General features: G+C 45.7%; 1 pseudogene; it reads right to left on the reverse strand.

Moving 5' to 3' along the window:
* Positions 1–2,351: 2,351 nt before the first annotated feature.
* On the reverse strand, positions 2,352–3,619 carry LOC144475143 (heat shock protein 60A pseudogene; annotated as a pseudogene).
* Between the last annotated feature and the right edge of the window lie 3,611 nt (positions 3,620–7,230).

The raw sequence follows: 7,230 nt of genomic DNA on the forward strand, positions 1-7,230 counted from the left end.
CGCCGTCAAAGCGAGTTAACGTCGAATAAATCAAAATAAAAGGGGGTAAACGCGGCGCCCTGCTGCGCGACGGCCCAGAAAGATCAGGGGTGTGCCCCTGTTCCCGGATCGAAAGAGTTACCTGCCTTCTCTCTCTCTCTCTCTCTCTCTCTTTATTTCTCTCTCTCTTTCTCTGCCGTTCTCTCTTTGTGGACGGTTGTTGCACCGCGTGCAGCACACGCTCGCGAGGATCCATGGTCCGTGGGCATCGACCAGTGAAATTGTTCTTAATGTTCCTGAACGGTCTCGCGCCTCTTTCGTTTTCCACCGGGGTGCAGACTTTCCTACTATTTCCTCTTTCCTCGTCGCCCAACTTTCGCCTATTCTTTCACCAATTCAGCTTTACCTTTGGACGCCCCGAGTGCCAAATATCGAGAATTCAAATAGCTGAGAATTCTTCAAATATTCGAGAGATTCGTCTAACGAGACAGAAGCTGGAAATATACAATTTACGAACAGAGCTATTGTTCGTAAATCTCTCGTCGTTCATATTTAACACTAGATTGCCTAAGCAAGTCATTTCGACTGCTTTTCAATTTCAATTTTGTAAAAATAATTATGTAAATAATGACACAGCTTCTTATAATTTCGTGACTTTTTCTGCAACATATAAATTAATTATAACGTTTATTAATCATTGTTGTTGCCCCCCTCCCCCCTCCTTCATTTCCGGTATACGTAAAGAGAATATACCCTCTTTAAAATTACCGCGCTCAGTACATGGTGCCCGCGCGGCTGTGATAAACCTGCGAGCTGGCCACGTGGTGAGGGAGATAGATAGATAGAAGAATTAAAATAGAGAACACGTGCTAAGATAAGAAAAGATTACGTAAATTTAATTAATCGTTATAAGGAAAATAGTTAATAAAAGCAGAGCTGTGAAAGAGAGACGAACAGTTGACCTAAATTGTCGTTTCTCTTAATTACAGGTAAACTTGTGAATATTGTATATAGTGTAGTTATAGGAATATAGGTTATAATATAAATCTCTTAATTATAGAGAAACAAGTCAATTAGTCAATTCATTTCGATCATCAAAACCCTTCGAAAATCCACATCATATATATACGTGTGTTATACCTATATTGCCGAAAGCAATTATTTTCCCGGCTTCAAGCTCCCGTCTTTCTAGCGTTAATTGATCAAGTAAACGGAGCGAGTATAAATTTTCTTTACGATCGCATGCTTGTCTAAAATACATCTGTAAAACAATATATTCGCATGATTTCCTTGTAAAAATTATTGAACGGATTGAGAAAATAATTAGAAACAGAATGCTTCGATAATTCAACAAAGTGTACAGCTCCGCGAGCGAATAAAATGGAGGAAAAACTAGCTATAGAAAGCAACAATTTTCAACGGGATATTTCTAAATCGTCTTTTCGGCAATTACTTATGGTCAATACCGTCCGATTGCGTTCGTTGAACGGCCGTAGGAGGAGCCGTCAAATGGGAGCAGACATTTCGCATGCAACCCGGCACGAATCAATTGGGACGAGCATAAAGAGATTCCGTCCGACGCCATAGATCAAGAGGATCCTGTCGGTAAACAGGATAGCGTTACAGATTCCTTGAAAGAGATCCTCTACCTTCGTGATGAATGCGGGACGGAAGGGAGGCCGAAAGAGAAAGAGAGAGGACGACAGAGGGAGAGAGAGGGACAACGGAAAACAGAATGGCCCCGAATCGCAGAGCCCCCGGTACACGAAATCAGAGGATTAGCCGGGTCTGAACGGCTTCTCCGTGGTTTCCTTTCTCGTCCTTCCTGCTCCTTAGACGTCTCTCTACCTCGCGAGAAACGATCCCGTAGGATCATAGGTGAACGGCCCCCCGAAACGAAGCTAATCCGGACGGTACATGCGCGGCCAGCATTTCGCGCGCGTGTGTGTGTGCAACGCAGCAACGATCCTGTATTACGAGATCTGGATCGCGTGGGAGGCTCCTGTTTACACCTAAACGGCAACCTTACGCCCGGAGGCCGGGTCGCTCTGTCGTGAAATCGACACCGTTGCGGACGGCGAGACCTGTTCGTCGACGCGACGGCCTCTGTCCAACGACTTTGGAAATCGCTGGCGAGAAAGGAGCGAGCTGCTCCAATAATTCCATAAATAAATCAATAAATAAAGAAATCTGTAGAAAGTGGGCGAAATTAATTTCTATTATTAGAATTTTAATTATTATTATTATCTATTATTATTATTTATTTCTACTATTATTTCTATTATTATTTCTATTATCTACAATTTTAGAAGCCCCAGTTTACTAACGACCTTTGGGACCCATTGTTACCGCAACAGCATCTGCTAAAATGTCTACACCTTGTAACATAAGTGCTCTCTCATGGCATCGGAAATAAGATTGCCGATGGCTTTGTCCCCATTAGCCGAGATGGTTGCAACTTGCGCAATTTCTTCCGGTGTAGCGACTGGTTTACTCAACGAATGTAAAGTAAGAATACTCACCAAAAAATGTAAAATATTGTTTTAAAAAAAAAAAAAAAAATTATGTATTTGTATGGAAGGCAGAACGGATGGGTTACATCCACTGCCAATAAAGTTTCAATCAATCAATCTGGTTTACTCGAAGCTTTCAATTGATCTTTAACCGTGTCAACCGCTAACATAACACCTCTTCTTATTACAACAGGATTAGCCCCTTTACTAATTTTCTCAAAGCCTTCTTTAGCAATAGCCCTTGCTAAAACTGTAGCTGTCGTTGTACCATCACCAGCTTCTTCGTTCGTATTGTTTGCTACATCTTGCACCAATTTTGCTCCAATATTCTGAAACTTATCTTTCAACTCCACACCTTTTGCCACAGTAACACCGTCTTTGGTCATTTTTGGACTGCCCCAGCTTTGTTCCAATATAACATTACGGGTATAACATAACCTAGTTTACTAATAATTCTGTATCAACCCTTGCACCGGTTTCAACCCCTCGCGTGTCTACTCTCGGCAAACCTGGTCCACTTTTTTCTGTTTTCACATAAAATTTTCCCATAACACTGTACTCTGTGACGAGAGAAGGGGGACCGGACATTTTGCGAGGACCCAGGGGTGTCGATCGCGGTCCCGGCGGCAGCGAACACTGTCCGAGAAGTCGTTCGCTCCCGATTCACGTCGTCGATGATCGGCGGCCGGCAGAAAAAGGGAGAAGCTCGCGAAGAATGAGCCGGGCCCGGCATGAATGAACAGGAAAGAGAGAGAGGCTGGCGTGAAAGGGAGAGGTTCTTGGAAAGGCGCTAACGTGCCCGGAGTTCCTCTGGGCCCGGTGAATGGGGCTCGATGCGTCAACGTTACGTTTCAATCCCGCGGGAGAGCAAAAAAGAGCGGGAGAGAGCGCGAGATGGTTGGATAGAAAAAGTGAAAACGAGAGAAAAAGAAACAGAGATAGAGAGAGAAAGAAAGAAAAAGAGCTAGAGAGTGAAAGAGACAGAGAATAGCATAGACAGTTCGACCGGAAAGTGTACGGCAGGTAGAGAGGTGCCTTTAATACCATTTCGTGGCATTTACACCTCGAGAACGTTCGTACAAAAATCGAAGGGGGTTCTGCTCCCTTGGATCTCGGCTGTCGTTCATTGTCGGGGCTCTGCCTATACACGGTGACCATTGACGAAACGACTTCCCGTCACGCCATTGCTCGCGCAGCTCGTCTCCTCTTTTCACGCTCGGTACGACGGCTCCTTCTCTCGGCCGATGACCAACCAAGAATTTTTCTCGCGAAATCGTCTCGCTGCTCCTCTGGGAACAGGTACCATCGACTTTGTGCTCGGACACTGGACGACACGCTGAATGAAAAATTGCTCCCTTTGACTCTCATCGGGGTGCTGCTGCTACGCTTTCGACGAACCGGAGCTGCGCCGGATTGCACAAGCTTGACTTCTCGACGGGAGAAACGTCTTTGAAGCTTCGGATATTGAAACTAGATTTTTCTTATATCGGTTTTGTACTGATAATTAGGCTGATAATAATTTTAACGCCAGGTAGGCAATTTTAAAAATAGGAAATTAAAGTACTCTGTTTGGTCGGATAAAAAGTTGAAAAGATACATTTTCTGACATAAGAGATCGTGACAGGATCTTGACACAACTATGACGTAAGAGGTCAAGACGTGATAGATTAGGGTGGAAATTAATTTCCACGTGGCAGTCGAGTTTCCATGGATAAAAGGGCAGTCGAATGCATAATTTCGTTCAGTGGGGCAGAGCCTAAAAGGTTTTTGTAGCACGATATCCCGCTGGACAGGTGAAAAATCGCGAGAAGTCGACAAAAAGGATCGCCGTTTCGAAAATAAGGGAGCTCGACGGTCACGAATATGATCGATGGACATTGACGGTCCCTGATCCGTGTAATTCGCATACGTAAGAGGATACGAAAGGACTCATTGTCCCGGCTGTCCGCTCCTCGAACGACAGCTCTGACGGATCCGCCTATCCGTCGACGGTTTGCGCATTTCGGGAAAACTAAAATAACCTTTTTCGACCTGTTCGTCTCGCTCGTTCCCCGGACTCGTCGAATCTTTGACGGAGGAGGAGCCCCGGCGCGGCACGATTCCGCGCCGATGCAAATGTCGGTTCCGCTTCCGTTACGCGGATCAATGAGAATCTCTCGATCGTTTCCAGGGAGAAATCCGCTCGGACGCGATCGAGGGGACCGGTCCGATTCGACGCGAGTAACTGGATCATCGTTCCCGCTGACCGGTTTTTTCTTTATTTTCTCTAACAGCTGGTCCTTTCTCTTTCTCTCTTTCTCATTCTCTTTCTCTCTCTCTCTTTCTCTTTCTATTCTTCTCAAATCGCTATAAAAAGCGGAGAACGTCACGCGCTCGAATTTAATTGTTCGAGCAATTAGGAACGCGTCTCTTCGCGCGCTTCCGGTTCTGCGAACGCGACGCTCGATTTTTCTAGAAATTGTTGGAACATGAAACGTTTAAAAGCTCATAATAAATAAGTAAATTTGAATGATTCAAAAATGTGATTTACGTAGCTTTGATTCTAGATTTAATTTAATTCTCCGATTTAAGAGAACCTTTTTCAGAAAGGTGAATCGTAGGGAAAAGGGTTAATCGTTCGGTCACTTTAACCCTCTTAGTGCCGGAAGGAAAAGCCAAATTTTGCGGTTGTACTAGGGTTTGGGAAAAGGCTCGTATAAACCAAACGAAAAGCAATATTTACATAATTCGAAAAGCAGTGTATTAAGGACGAAATCGAGAATGACACAGTGATGCCAATTTTTCTAAATTCATTGGAAATTACATAAATAACAAAGGTATAAGTATAGGCATTTTTCGCCACTGCAGCGCGGACCGATATATCGGCCCTCCGGCACTAAGAGGGTTAATAACGCAGGAAGTGGCAGACGATCCTGCAATTTGGTAGATCGAAAGTCGAGATCCTCGTCTTTCCTACGCGCGAGTGAAATCAAAGCAAGAATTTCTTTTGTGATCGCCGGTTCGAGCGGCAGTCTGCGCGCGGGCGGATCGTAATCCCTAATGGAATATGATGTCAAACGCGTCGCCGTTGGCATAACCGTAGAACCCCGTGGCCATTGCCTAGCAGTAAATCTCGTTGAGTTATCGCCGTTTAAACGACTGTGAAATTAGCGGTTTAGCGTGCCGCGGCTCCGGATCGCCTCGTAACTGTCTTCTAGGTGCTAAATCTCGCGGGGGCCGAATATTCGGCCGAGGGGGACGGTTCCCCGGCGAATCAGCCGCCAACTTCCTACTCGACGTTTCGCGCTCCTTGTACGACAAACCGACTTTGCGATCCGGAAGATAAATCGATAAATATTCCGAGACGAATCGGCCGATTAGGCGACGGATCCGTCGACGGAAGCTTCGGGGATCCCTGCGGGCTCGTAACTCGTTTTTAGCCGCGTAATTTTAGATATACAGTGTCCCAACGATCCCGGTGTTCCGACGGGAGAATTTCTCGGTAGAAGGCGCCGATGTCGCGGAAAAGGACGCCCGTTTCCCACAAGCGGACGGGGACGTCGTTAATCGGCGAGCACCAGCAGACATCAGAAGACGGCTGGCAGAAGAAACAAACACCGCCGGGGCCGTAACCGACGGCTTTTATTATCGGCGTAAGCGTGGGGTTTATTACGGCGAAAAACTGTTTGGACGATACACGGAACGCGCGGAGTCGAACCGCGCTTTGACCGTGCCGACGCGACGCCGGGACATACCCGTTTAAGTCCGACGTCGTCACCGAAAATTCATTGACGCTGCCAAGGCCTGACGGCTGTGACTGAACCAATCATACTTCTATAAACATAATTGTCCAGTTTCACACTTGAGCTACCCTAAACGTATTCCAGCGGTGGCAAAAATACTCGATTTCGAACAGTAAATAAATAAAATCTGGTAACAATTGATGTAAGTATGTGCTTTAAAAAATATCGGTTAAATAATGTATGATATCTAGTATATGTTAGTGTAAACTATTAGGTCTTAGGTTTCGTTTTTTTCTTGGTGGAAATGAAACACAATAGATTACTAAACAAAAACTATTGCAAAGAATCGAACAAAACTTTTAGCAAATAAGACTTACTATATCAGTTGTCCAAAAATATATAACGATTATGCAGCTTAAGCGTGAAGTTGGCTGTGAAAAAATTAAGTCTTTTCTTGGGAAAAACGAAATTACTTTCCGAACAACGCAATAGTATAAGTTAGAATAAGCTAGAAAGGAGCTAATCCGCGCGCGAAACCGGTCAAGAGAAACGTGTAATTTCGCGTGAATGTCCACTTGGCGGCGAGGGGTGGTCGTCATTGAGCCAGTGTCCGGCAGTGTCCGACGGAATTAGGGAGATATCGAAAATTGGCGGACATTGTAGCGATGGGCGCGGTCAGTTCGAACGAAATTTCCTCGGTGAATGGCGGCGACACCTCTCTTTAAACACCTTTTCGCTAGCCGATACGGTTGTGCGTCAACGTTGCGCGCGCGCGACGACTTTTGAATTTCAGCGGGGCCCGCGCGCGCGGCAGCTGCACCGACTTAATTGACAGAGAGAGCAACGCCGCGGGAACCACCTTGTCGATCCAACCCCCGTTTCTCCACTGTAATTCGATCAAGAACCCCGTTGACTACCGACACTGTTGACATTTGGTTATTTTGACGTCACGCTGCGAGCGCTCGCCGAAGTTCCGGGGCTCCGGGCAACCCTTTCCGCTTTGACGGACCACCTTC

This window comes from Augochlora pura, chromosome 9, assembly GCF_028453695.1.
Source record: "Augochlora pura isolate Apur16 chromosome 9, APUR_v2.2.1, whole genome shotgun sequence".
NCBI lineage: Eukaryota > Metazoa > Arthropoda > Insecta > Hymenoptera > Halictidae > Augochlora > Augochlora pura.